Genomic DNA, 13,337 nt, shown 5'->3' on the forward strand with positions numbered 1-13,337 from the left:
TATCCATATGGAAAATCAGATAAGGGCTTTTACATGACAAAGCCGCCAATTCTGACACACGCCTGGCCGAAGCCAAGGCCAATAACATGACCACTTTCCACGTGAGATATTTCAGATCCACGGTTTTAAGTGGTTCAAACCAATGTGATTTTAGGAAACTCAACACCACATTGAGATCCCAAGGTGCCACAGGAGGCACAAAAGGGGGCTGAATATGAAGCACTCCCTTTACAAAAGTCTGAACTTCAGGCAGTGAAGCCAGTTCTTTCTGGAAGAAAATCGACAGAGCCGAAATCTGGACCTTAATGGAACCCAATTTTAGGCCCATAGTCACTCCTGACTGTAGGAAGTGCAGAAAACGACCCAGCTGAAATTCCTCTGTAGGGGCCTTCCTGGCCTCACACCACGCAACATATTTTCGCCAAATGCGGTGATAATGATTTGCGGTTACTTCTTTCCTGGCTTTTATCAGCGTAGGAATGACTTCCTCCGGAATGCCCTTTTCCTTTAGGATCCGGAATTCAACCCCCATGCCGTCAAACGCAGCCGCGGTACTGTAAGTCTTGGAACAGACAGGGCCCCTGCTGTAGCAGATCCTGTCTGAGCGGTAGAGGCCATGGGTCCTCTGATAACATTTCTTGAAGTTCCGGGTACCAAGCTCTTCTTGGCCAATCCGGAACCACGAGTATCGTTCTTACTCCTCGCCTTCTTATTATTCTCAGTACCTTTGGTATGAGAGGCAGAGGAGGGAACACATAAACCGACTGGTACACCCACGGTGTCACTAGAGCGTCCACAGCTATCGCCTGAGGGTCCCTTGACCTGGCGCAATATCTCTTTAGCTTTTTGTTGAGGCGGGACGCCATCATGTCCACCTTTGGCCTTTCCCAACGGTTTACCAACAGTAGGAAGACTTCTGGATGAAGTCCCCACTCTCCCGGGTGTAGGTCGTGTCTGCTGAGGAAGTCTGCTTCCCAGTTGTCCACTCCCGGAATGAACACTGCTGACAGTGCTATTACGTGATTTTCCGCCCATCGGAGAATCCTTGTGGCTTCTGCCATCGCCACCCTGCTTCTTGTGCCGCCCTGTCGGTTTACATGGGCGACTGCCGTGATGTTGTCTGATTGGATCAGAACCGGCTGGTTTTGAAGCAGGGGCCTTGCCTGACTTAGGGCATTGTAAATGGCCCTCAGTTCCAGAATGTTTATGTGTAGGAACGACTCCTGACTTGACCAAACTCCCTGGAAATTTCTTCCCTGTGTGACTGCGCCCCAGCCCCGAAGGCTGGCATCCGTGGTCACCAGGACCCAGTCCTGTATGCCGAATCTGCGGCCCTCTAGAAGATGAGCACTCTGCAGCCACCACAGTAGAGACACCCTGGTCCTTGGAGACAGGGTTATCAGTTGATGCATCTGAAGATGCGATCCCGACCACTTGTCCAAGAGGTCCCACTGGAAGGTCCTTGCATGGAACCTGCCGAATGGAATTGCTTCGTACGAAGCCACCATTTTTCCCAGGACTCGTGTGCAGTGATGCACCGATACCCGTTTTGGTTTTAGGAGGTCTCTGACTAGAGATGACAGCTCCTTGGCTTTCTCCTGCGGGAGAAACACTTTTTTCTGTTCTGTGTCCAGAATCATCCCCAGGAACAGTAAGCGTGTGGAAGGAACCAGTTGTGACTTTGGAATGTTTAGAATCCAGCCATGCTGTTGTAGCACTTCCCGAGATAGTGCTACTCCGACCAGTAACTGCCCCCTGGACCTCTCCTTTATTAGGAGATCGTCCAAGTACGGGGTAATTAAAACTCCCTTTTTTCGAAGGAGTATCATCATTTCTGCCATTACCTTGGTAAACACCCTCGGTGCCGTGGACAGTCCAAACGGTAGTGTCTGGAATTGGTAATGGCAATCCTGTACCACAAATCTGAGGTACTCCTGGTGAGGATGGTAAATGGGGACATGCAAGTAAGCATCCTTGATTTCCAGTGACACCATGTAATCCCCCTCGTCCAGGCTTGCAATCACCGCTCTGAGCGATTCCATCTTGAACTTGAATCTTTTTATGTATGTGTTCAAGGATTTCAAATTTAAAATGGGTCTCACCGAACCGTCCCAATTCGGTACCACAAACAGTGTGGAATAGTAACCCCGTCCTTGTTGAAGTAGGGGTACTTTGACTATCACCTGCTGGGAATACAGCTTGTGAATTGCCTCTAGTACAGCCTCCCTGCCCGAGGGAGTTGTCGGTAAAGCCGATTTGAGGAAACGGCAGGGGGGAGGCGCCTCGAATTCCAGCTTGTACCCCTGAGATACTACTTGAAGGATCCAGGGATCCACCCGTGAGCGAACCCACTGATCGCTGAAATTTTTGAGGCGGCCCCCAACCGTACCTGGCTCCGCCTGTGGAGCCCCACCGTCATGCGGCGGATTTGGAAGAAGCGGGGGAGGACTTCTGTTCCTGGGAACCTGCTGCGTGGTGCAGCTTTTTTCCCCTTCCTCTGCCTCTAGACAGAAAGGACCCGCGTTTTCCCCGCCTGTTTTTCTGGGGTCGAAAGCACTGTACCTGATAATACGGCGCTTTCTTAGGCTGTGAGGGGACATGGGGCAAAAATGCTGACTTCCCAGCTGTTGCTGTGGAAACAAGGTCTGAGAGACCATCCCCGAATAGCTCCTCACCCTTATAAGGCAAAACTTCCATGTGCCTTTTAGAATCTGCATCCCCTGTCCACTGCCGAGTCCATAAGCCTCTCCTAGCAGAAATGGACAATGCACTTATTCTAGATGCCAGCCGGCAGATCTCCCTCTGTGCATCTCTCATGTACAAGACTGAGTCTTTTATATGCTCTACGGTTAGCAATATAGTGTCCCTGTCCAGGGTGTCAATATTTTCTGACAGGGAATCTGACCAAGCAGCAGCAGCACTGCACATCCACGCTGAAGCAATAGCTGGTCTCAGTATAACACCAGTGTGTGTATATATAGACTTTAGGATAGCCTCCTGCTTTCTATCAGCAGGTTCCTTTAGGGCGGCCGTATCCGGAGACGGTAGTGCCACCTTTTTAGACAAACGTGTGAGCGCTTTATCCACCCTAGGGGGAGTTTCCCAACGTGACCTATCCTCTGGCGAGAAAGGGAACGCCATTAGTAATTTTTTTGAAATCACCAATTTTTTATCAGGGAAAGCCCACGCTTCTTCACACACTTCATTTAATTCATCAGATGGGGGAAAAACTATTGGTAGTTTTTTCTCCCCAAACATAATACCCTTTTTTGAGGTACCTGGGTTTATATCAGAAAGGTGTAAAACCTCTTTCATTGCCTCAATCATGCAACGAATGGCCCTAGTGGACATTAAATTTGACTCATCGTCGTCGACACTGGTATCAGTATCCGTGTCGACATCTGTGTCTGCCATCTGAGGTAGTGGGCATTTTAGAGCCCCTGATGGCCTTTGAATTGCCTGGGCAGGCACGAGCTGAGAAGCCGGCTGTCCCGCATTTGGCATGTCGTCAAATTTTTTATGTAAGGAGTCGACACTTGCACGTAATTCCTTCCATAAGTCCATCCACTCAGGTGTCTGCCCCGCAGGGGGTGACATCACATTTATAGGCATCTGCTCCGCCTCCACATAAGTCTCCTCATCAAACATGTCGACACAGCCGTACCGACACACCGCACACACACAGGGAATGCTCTTAAAGGAGACAGGACCCCACAAAAGCCCTTTGGGGAGACAGAGAGAGAGAGTATGCCAGCACACACCAGAGCGCTATATAATGCAGGGACTAACTGAATTATGTCCCCTATAGCTGCTATAATATTTACTGCGCCTCAAATTTGTGCCCCCCCTCTCTTTTTTACCCTTTTCTGTAGTGTAGACTGCAGGGGAGCGTCAGGGAGCTTCCTTCCAGCGGAACTGTGAGGGAGAAATGGCGCCAGTGTGCTGAGGGAGATGGCTCCGCCCCTTTTTTGGCTGACTTTTCTCCCGCTTTTTTTCTGTATTCTGGCAGGGGTAATTACCACATATATAGCCTCTGGGGTTATATATTGCGGTTATTTTGCCAGCCAAGGTGATTTTATTGCTGCTCAGGGCGCCCCCCCCCCAGCGCGCTGCACCCTCAGTGACCGGAGTGTGAAGTGTGTATGAGGAGCAATGGCGCACAGCTGCAGTGCTGTGCGCTACCTTGGTGAAGACTGAAGTCTTCTGCCGCCGATTTTCCGGACCATCTTCTTGCTTCTGGCTCTGTAAGGGGGACGGCGGCGCGGCTCCGGGAACGAACACCAAGGACGGGTCCTGCGGTCGATCCCTCTGGAGCTAATGGTGTCCAGTAGCCTAAGAAGCCCAAGCTAGCTGCAAGCAGGTAGGTTCGCTTCTTCTCCCCTTAGTCCCTTGTTGCAGTGAGCCTGTTGCCAGCAGGTCTCACTGTAAAATAAAAAACCTAACATATACTTTCTTTCTAGGAGCTCAGGAGAGCCCCTAGTGTGCATCCAGCTCGGCCGGGCACAGAAATCTACCTGAGGTCTGGAGGAGGGGCATAGAGGGAGGAGCCAGTGCACACCAGGTAGTACCAAATCTTTCTTATAGTGTGCCCAGTCTCCTGCGGAGCCCGTCTATTCCCCATGGTCCTTACGGAGTCCCCAGCATCCACTAGGACGTCAGAGAAAAGAAAAATCAGTACAGGCGCTTCAGTATTAAGAGACCACACTAATAAATTAGATTATTTGCAGCTCTCATTAGGTATTCTGATAGAACTGAATAAACTGATAATATATGAATATAAAATTAACTATAAAAGAGAGCACAGATAATAAAATATGTATAAAACAATTTATTATTCCACTAAAAACATTAGTACTCAGTTAAAACTTTTACACTATGACAATAGAACCACATACCAAGTTTTCCAAACCACTGTAATATCCAACACAGTGGCACAAAATATAATGCAATGGGAAAGATAAAATCCCAAATTGGACATAATTTGGTATGTCCAAATATTCCTACGTGGACAAGGAATTTATAAATGTCCTGAGACAGTTGCTCCATATTATTAGATGTGACACCTTATTAGCTATATACAAGCCCTGTTTAAATTAGCCGCTATAGTGCCGATGATATGCTCAAAAGTCCACTGGAGGTGAAGTCAGCATGGTGCTGCATCACCCCCCCCCCCCCCCCCCTCCTGCCATGAATAAACAGTGTGTACAGCGGGAGCAGGTGTGTACAGTTGCTGCCGAGTCCTATAGCACAAGGATGTAGCGGCAGTGACGGGATCGGCGGTGGACGAGAATGTACCTTCTAAGGAAACCGACAGCATACATGTCGGAGAAACACGTTAAGGTTCTGGGCCACATTACCTACAATTCGGATTGTACACGTTACCTTTCTACAGCCATATTATAGACTGCAAGTGCCGCTCACAGCCACGTCGCCCCTTTCTGGGATCCACATTCTTGTCCACGTAGGAATATTTGGACATACCAAATCACGTCCAATTTGGGATTTTCTTACCTTTCCCATTGCATTATATTTTGTGCCACTGTGTTGGATATTACAGTTGTTTGGAAAACTTGGTATGTGGTTCTAATGTCATAGTGTAAAAGTTTTAATTGAGTACTAATGTTTTTAGTGGAATAAATTGTTTTATACATATTTTATTATCTGCGCTCTCTTTTATAGTTAATTCTATACACATATATTATCAAAATATTTTTTCCAAATGCGATGATAAAGTTTAGACGTTACTCCTTTCCTAGCCTGTATCAGGGTAGGAATAACCTTGCTCGGAATACCCTTCCAGGCTAAGATCTGGCGTTCAACCTGCATGCCGTCAAACGTAGCCGCGGTAAGTCTTGATAAGCGAACGGCCCCTGTTGCAGAAGATCCTCGCGAAGAGGAAGAGGCCTCGGATCTTCCAGCAGTAAGTCCAGAAGATCTGCGTACCAAGCTCTCCTTGGCCAGTCCAGAGCAATGAGAATTGCCTGAACCCTTGTTCTCTCTATGAGTTTTAGAATTCTTGGAATGAAAGGAAGTGGAGGGAACACATACACTGACTTGAACATCCACCGCCACTGCTTGTGGGTCTCTTGACCTGGAACAGTACGTCCGAAGTTTCTTGTTGAGACGTGAGGCCATCATGTCTATTTGAGGCACGCCTTAAAGACTGGTCACCTCTGTGAACACCTCCGGATGGAGGCCCCATTCTCCCGTATGGAGATCGTGCTTGCTGAGGAAAACTGAGGAAAACTGCTTCCAGTTGTCCACTCCTGGAAGGAAGATTGCGGACAGCGCCAATGCATGCTTTTCTGCCCAGAGAAGGATTCTTGTTACCTCTGACATAGCAGCTCTGCTCTTCGTTCCTTCCTGTCGGTTTATGTAGGCCACCATCGTCACATTGTCCGACTGTACTTGAATGGCCTGATTTTGCAGAAGATGTGCCGCTTGGAGAAGACCATTGTATACAGCTCTCAGTTCCAGAATGTTTATTGGAAGAATGGATTTCAGACTTGACCACCTTCCTTGGAAGGCTTTCCCTTGAGTGACTGCTCCCCAACCCCTGAGACTTGCATCCGTGGTTAGAAGGATCCAGTTCTGAACCCCGAACCTGCAGTCCTCCAGAAGGGGAGGCATTTGCAGCCACCAGAGGAGTGAAATCATTGCTTTCGGCGACAGACGTATCCTCTAGTGCATGTGTACGTGAGATCCCGACCACTTGTCTAGGAGATCCAGTTGGAAGGACCAAGCATGAAATCTTCCGTAATGTCGAGCCTTGTAGGAGGCAACCATCTTCCCCAGAAGGCGAATGCACTGATGAACCGATACCCGGGTAGGCTTCAAGACATCCCGGGCCATTGACTGTATCACCAACGCTTTCTCCACCGGTAGAAACACCCTCTGCATTTCTGTGTCGAGGATCATCCCCAGGAAAGACAATCTCTGCCGGCTCCAAATGTGACTTTGGAAGGATCAGGAGCCAACCATGGGGGTCATTCCGAGTTGTTCGCTCGCAAGCTGCTTTTAGCAGCTTTGCACACGCTAAGCCGCCGCCTACTGGGAGTGAATCTTAGCTTATCAAAATTGCGAACGAAAGATTCGCAATATTGCGAAAAGACTTCTCTGTGCAGTTTCTGAGTAGCTCGAGACTTACTCTGCCAGTGCGATCAGTTCAGTGCTTGTCGTTCCTGGTTTGACGTCACAAACACACCCAGCGTTCGCCCAGACACTCCTCCGTTTCTCCAGCCACTCCCGCGTTTTTCCCAGAAACGGTAGCGTTTTTTCACACACACCCATAAAACGTCCAGTTTCCGCCCAGAAACACCCACTTCCTGTCAATCACACTACGATCACCAGAACGAAGAAAAAACCTTGTAATGCCGTGAGTAAAATACCTAACTGTATAGCAAATTTACTTGGCGCAGTCGCACTGCGGACATTGCGCATGCACATTAGCGACTAATCGCTCCGTTGCGAGAAAAAAATAACGAGCGAACAACTCGGAATGACCCCCCATGTTCCCTGAGCAGATGAGTCGTGAGAGCAATGGATTGCAACTTCTCCCTGAACGATGCCTTTATCAGCAGATCGTCCAGATATGGAATTATGTTCACTCCCTGTCTGCGAAGAACCATCATCTCTGCCATCACCTTGGTGAACACCCTCGGTGATGTGGAGAGACCGAATGGCGGTGCCTGGAACTGATAGTGACTGTCTAACAGTGCAAATCTGAGATAAGCCTGATACGGCGGCCAAATTGGAATGTGGAGGTATGCATCCTTGATATCTAGGGATACCAGAAACTCTCCCTCCTCCAGACCTGACCTCACCGCTCTAAGAGACTCCATTTTGAATTTGAACGATTTCAAGTTCAAAATCGGTCTGACCGAACCATCCGGTTTCGGTACCACGAAAAGGTTTGAAAAGTAACCCATGTGTTGCAACTGGAACAATGACCTCTGACCTTTCCAATTTTTGGATGGCTTCTTGTAGGATAGCCCTTTCTGTCAGTAAAGCTGGCAAGCTTGATTTGAAGAATCGGTGAGGCGGGAGTTCTTGAAACGTGGCTGAAACGTCTGAGTCTCACACCCTACCAGCCCGTTCTCCAGGCTGTGTGGTCCACCGTCATGCTGAGGATTTTGAGGAACGAGAAGCAGACCTCTGGTCCTGGGAACCTGCAGGTGCAGGATTCTTGGATTTTGCCCGACCCCCTCTAAAGAAGGTGGTACGAGGCTTGGCCTTTTTTGTCTTTGCAGTCCGAAAGGACTGCGATGTTGATGAAGAAAAGAGTTTCTTCATAGAAATAGCAGCTGAGGGAAGAAAGGTTGAATTACCTGCGGTTGCCGTGGAAATCCACGCTTCCTCAAATAGAGCCTGAACTGCGAAGGGTAGGTTCTCCACACTTCTCCTGGATTCCGCATCTGCCGACCATTGGCGTAGCCAGAGTCCCCTTCGGCTGAGACAGCCATGGAAGATATCCTTGCATTCAGGGTACCCAGGTTCTTCATGGACTCCACCATGAAACCCGCAGAATCCTGTATGTTACGTAAAAACAGTTCAATGTCACTTCTACCCATCGTATCTAAGTCCTCTAGTAATGTGAGAAAACAAGAGAAAGACAAAATACCCTTGTGTGGAAGCACTCTTTGGGTAAAATATGAAAAAAATGAAAAAAATGTGTATGGTAGAGGAGAGGACCCTTTCGTTGTCCTTCCTCTATAGAATTGGATAAAACTTAACTTTTAATAATATTCTATAGAAAATTTCACTGGAGGTGAACAAAAAGAATAAACATAAAATCTAGATTGCCATTGTACCAAATAAGGTTCTAGATATGGCAGGTGAAAGTTTTTGTGGTTGTTGTATAATTGTTGAAAATAAACAATATGTACAGGTCAGAGAAAGGATCGGATTGTAGGATAAGCTTAAAAAAATGATATTGGATTGCCTGAAGAAAAAACGGCCCACAGCACCTAGTATTCCCTGGAGGTCTCCCATCCACGTACTGACCAGGCCATACCTGCTTAGCTTCCAAGATCGGACGTGTTCGGGCGCATTCAGGATAGTATGGCCGTGGGCCGATTGTATCAGGAATCACTGGAGATTTTTTGTGCTGATTAGAAAAATGGCCTAAGTATTCAGCTGGAAAGCTGTGAGATTGTGGGGGAAATGTTCTTAAATGTGATCTCCTGGAAAAAGAGGCCCACAGCACCTAGTATTCCCTGGCGGTCTCCCATCCATGTACTAACCAGGCCATACCTGCTTATCTTCCAAGATCAGACGTGATCGGGCGTATTCAGGATAGTATGGCAGTGGGCCGTTTATTTCAAGAGATAAGTAAACAATTGTCAGGTTTGAAGGTATGTGTAAATGGTAATTAACCAAAATTCCCTGGGATTGGTCCTGGGAAATTATGATTTAGAAGCAAAATCCAAAGTTATTAGTCCCACTGAAGGGTAAGGGGTGCTGCTAATGACCAGCAAAGTGATAATTAAATGATCCTGCAGCAAGATAATCTGAAAATTTTTTTTTTGTGTTAAACAAAAAAGGGGTTTGCTGCTGTACTGAAAGTACCTATCTAAAGGTTTTCTTGCTATAAATAGCAAATATTTATGATTAAAATTAATAACAGCTGAGAAAAACCATGTATTCCTATGTTAACCAAGATTGTAATGGCTAACAAGGCAGTTGTTGATTAACTGCAAATACGTTCAATCCTAAAGATAATCACAAAGCAGGCACTTAGATTATTGGTCCCAATAGAGGGGTCTAATGTGCTGTTAAGATGCCGGCACAGTATTTGTAGTAGTCACTACCTATTGAGTTTGTCTGCTGTAAATAGCCTGTGATCAGATAAATCTACAGAAGATTGATTAAATTGGCGCAGCAGAGAAAACAGTCTTTTTTTGTCCATATATGAAGACTATGGAAGCTTATAGTACAAGTCCTTGATCAACTAATTTAATAGATTCAATCCTGAATGAAAAGTACGGAGCAGACAGTAACGTTGCTAGACCCAAATTAAGGGTCTGAAGCGCTGTTTGAAAAACGGACACAATGTTAAATGTTACCACTTCCAGTGATGTAGATATCCTTGGAGAAAGGTGGCTGTAGTTTGATTGAAAATCGTGTCCGTGCCCCGTGTTCTGTGACCGTGCGGCCGCCCGTTCCGGAGAGGGCGAAGCCGCGATGACGTCACTGAATGGACGTCAGAATCCGACGTTCGTTTCACCTGTGAGCTAGGCTTGTTCACGGAAGCCCTGTGCTCTGTCCGCCTGCTCTCCATATAAATAGGATGCACGGAGGAGTTGATTGTAATTGGATGTAATGCAGCTGAATTTATTGGGATCGTAAATAGGTTTAATTGGGGTAAAGGAAGGTTAGTACTCTGGAAGGAGTAATCATTATATTAAATAGCATACTGGAGCTGAGGTGTGGTGGACTAATTAGTCCGAGCAGACAAATTGGATGATTTTGTTATCCTAGAAACATATTGATAATTTTAAACTGTGCAATGTGACACATGAGCATGGATCTGAGCTATGATGTCAAAGTATTTTGCAAAGATTGATTGAACATTGGATTGTGAGAATGTAAGGGGTTAAATAATTGTTAAATAATGTGAAAAATGAACATTGGCATATACTTATGCATGAAGAATTAATGAAGAGTGTGTATGAACTGAAGAATTAATGAAGAGTGTGTATGAACTAATGTATATGGAAACGATATATCCATATATATGTATATATGTGAAAATGTATTGACAAAATTATGTGTTAAATTAAATAAAATAAATAAAAGAAAAATAAATATGAAATAATATAATATAATATAATATAAAATAAATAAAATGAAAAAATAAATATTAAAAATAGAAATGAAAATGAAAAATAAAATGTAAATTGATTGCATGATTGAAACGGTGGACTGGTGAAAATGAGATTGACTGGTGGGATTGGGTGATGTGTAGCAAAAATAGGGGTGCAAAAAGTGTGATGAAGAGGTAACAGAAGTGGGGGGAAGGGGGGGGGGATTTGGAATGGGGGGGGGTTGTTGGAAAAGGTTTGTGTACTGGGACTGGGGTGCCTATGTGAGGTTTAAAAGTTATGTGATGTTGTGTGAAGGCATGATGGTGGGCCAATCTATGAGGGAAAGTGATGGAAAAGGGAATAGAAAAGGGAGATGGGGGTTAATGGTGGATGAGGGAATGAGGTGGGACAATGAAAGGAGGAGAAAAGGGAGAATGTGGGTGGAGACAGAAGAGAGGAAAGTGAATGGTGGAAGTGGGAGTATGTTGGGTTTGAATAGTGAGCGATGGGTGAGGACTCTGCTGTTTTATATAACTGAATCAGAGAATAAATGTGTGAAAAGTGATGAGAATTAAAATCTGATTTGAAGGATAGGTGACCTTGGAGGATGATGAGTGAGTGAATGAGTGGAGGGCTGGTTGTGGGTGATTGAAGTGAGTAGAGGAGTAATTGCTGGAAGAGGAGACTGGAAGGGAGGCAGGGGAGGAAGAAGAGAATGGGGAGGGAGGGGGGGGAAAGGGGGAAGATAGACAAGGAAAAAAGAAAAGGAAAAGGGAGGGGGGAAAAAAAAATTGGGGGGGGGGAGAAGGAGGGAAACTGGGAAAGTGAAATATGTAAAGAAGTGATGGTGAATGAAATTATGAAAAAACTGTGAAAAAATGATTATGGGTGAGTTCTTGGGTGGATGACACCCTGGCTACCTAAAATTTAGAGAAAGACACTATAATTGATATATTCGTTGAGACCCTTTGGCATGAGGGTGTCCAATTGGAAGATCCATTCTGATTCTTTCTTTTGTAGAGCTTCATTGATGTCCCCTCCTCTTAGTCCCAATTTGACATGTTCAAGACAAAAAACGCTGAGGTCATCAGTTTTGCTGTTGTGATGATGAAGAAAATGTCTAGCAACAGTGGTGAGTTTCTTAAATCTGGCTGTGTCCGACTTTGCATTGCGTACATTCCCTATATGCTCGAGAGTTCTCACTTTGAGCATGCGTGATGTCATGCCTACATATTTGAGTTTACATGGGCATGTGATGCAGTAGATTACATTCACTGTTTTACAGTTAAAGTAATCATCGATCTTGATCAATTGGTTGAATTTGTCTGTTATGTTTGTGTAGTTCTTGACATGTGGACATGCACGACAATCACCACATGGGTAACTACCCTTTAGAGTCGTTCTAGGCTTTGATGGATATGAGAAATGACTCCTAACCAGTTTGTCTTTTAGATTGGGTGCTCTGCGCCAGCTCATGCTTACATTATCTCCAATATGTTTGGCCAGATCTCCATCCATTTTCAAGATATGCCAATGAGATTGTAGTATTCTTCTGGCTTCTTTCCAGTTGCTGCAAAAATCACCTATGAATCTCAGTGTAGATTTATCTTCCTTGGACTTCCTTTCTTGGAATACCAGAGAGTCACGTGGCACTCTCTCAACTTCTGATCTAGCTTTCTTGATTAAGCGATTGCTGTAACCCCTTTCTTTTAATCTCTCAGTTAATTCAAGACTCTTAGACTTGAAAGTAGATTCATCCGAGCAATTACGTTTCAGTCTGAGAAATTCTCCTTTGGGGATGTTCCTGATGGTAGGAGGAAAGTGACCACTGGATGAATGTAGAAGGCTGTTGGTAGAGGTTTCCTTTCTAAAGATCTCAGTTGCTATGTTATTCTCTGAATCCCGATATATCCTGAGGTCTAAGAAGGGAATACTGACTTTGCTGCTGACATAAGTGAATTTGAGATTTATATTGTTATTATTCAAAAATGAAATATATTGTTCCAATTTGTGTTGTGTGCCATCCCAGATCAAGAAGATGTCGTCAATGAAACGTATCCAGATGACGATGTGGTTGGTGTATTCTTCTTGATTATCGTGGAAGACTATTTCGCGTTCCCACCATCCCAAAAAAAGATTAGCGTAGGTGGGGGCACATGCTGCCCCCATGGCGGTCCCTCTGATTTGAATGTGGAATTGGTTGTTAAATAGGAAATAGTTATGATTCAGTACAAAGTGAAGTAGTTCCAATAAGAATTCATGGAAATCACATGGCCCTTCCATAGATAGGAAATATTTAACGGCATTTATGCCCAGATCATGTTTAATGGAGGTATATAAAGATTCGACGTCAAGTCCTACCAATAGGTAAGTTTCCTCCAGGTGTATGCCCTGGATTTTTTTAAGAGCATCGGTCGTGTCTTTGATGTAGGAGGGAAGGCTCAAAACATGTTGTCTCAGGTGGACATCTAGGAAGCAGCTAGCTTTTTCCAATAGACCCCCATTGCCTGAGATTATGGGTCGGCCAGGCGG

At 45.5% G+C, this 13,337-nt stretch overlaps 1 protein-coding gene and 2 pseudogenes across 5 annotated transcripts in view; all 3 read right to left on the reverse strand.

The window, feature by feature from the left end:
- The window catches only part of C5H18orf63 (chromosome 5 C18orf63 homolog), a 506,655-nt gene that overhangs the window by 444,192 nt on the left and 49,126 nt on the right, over nucleotides 1-13,337 (reverse strand). The window lies entirely within an intron of this gene.
- On the reverse strand, nucleotides 8,955-9,072 carry LOC134931169 (5S ribosomal RNA; annotated as a pseudogene).
- Nucleotides 9,194-9,311, reverse strand: LOC134931508 (5S ribosomal RNA; annotated as a pseudogene).

The sequence above is a fragment of the Pseudophryne corroboree genome, chromosome 5, assembly GCF_028390025.1.
Source record: "Pseudophryne corroboree isolate aPseCor3 chromosome 5, aPseCor3.hap2, whole genome shotgun sequence".
NCBI lineage: Eukaryota > Metazoa > Chordata > Amphibia > Anura > Myobatrachidae > Pseudophryne > Pseudophryne corroboree.